Below are 772 nucleotides of genomic sequence, written 5' to 3' on the forward strand. Positions count from 1 at the left end.
GCCAGCTCTACTGACACCCTGAGCTGTCAGCTCCTGTCAGATTGATATGATCTACAGCCAGACTTATAGAACACATGGGTGTTGACAGGGTCAGTCACAACTTCTCTCCGAGCTGTTCTCTCAAGGCCAAGTGAAGGGTGGGGTATACAGTCTCTTCTTCGAGAGCCAGTTTGGTGTAGTGGTTAGGCAGGCGGACTCTAATCTGGGAGAATCGGGTTTAATCCCCCACTCCTCCGCACGCAGCTGCTGGTGTGACCTCGGGTCAGTCACAAGTTCCCTCGGAGCTGTCCTCTCAAGGCCAAGTGAAGGGCGGGGTATAAATCCGATCTCTTCTTCTTTCTCTTCTTGGAGAGCCAGTTTGGTGTGGTGTTTAGGTGGGCGGACTCTAATCTGGGAGAACCGGGTTTGAGTCCCTACTCCTCTACCTGCAGCTGCTGGTGTGACCTCAGGTCAGTCACAAGTTCTCTCGGAGCTGTTCTCTCAAGGCCAAGTGAAGGGCGGGGTATAAATCCGATCTCTTCTTTCTCTTCTTGGAGGGCCAGTTTGGTGTAGTGGTTAGGCGGGCGGACTCTAATCTGGGAGAACCGGGTTTGAGCCCCCACTCCTCCCCATGCAGCTGCTAGTGTGACCTCGGGTCAGTCACAAGTTCCCTTGGAGCTGTCCTCTCAAGGCCAAGTGAAGGGCGGGATATAAATTCGATCTCTTCTTCTTTCTCTTCTTGGAGGGCCAGTTTGGTGTAGTGGTTAGGCGGGCGGGCTCTAATATGTGGTAA

The sequence above is a fragment of the Gekko japonicus genome, unplaced genomic scaffold, assembly GCF_001447785.1.
Source record: "Gekko japonicus isolate JY-2015 unplaced genomic scaffold, Gekko_japonicus_V1.1 scaffold2530, whole genome shotgun sequence".
In the NCBI taxonomy this organism is placed as follows: Eukaryota; Metazoa; Chordata; class Lepidosauria; order Squamata; family Gekkonidae; genus Gekko; species Gekko japonicus.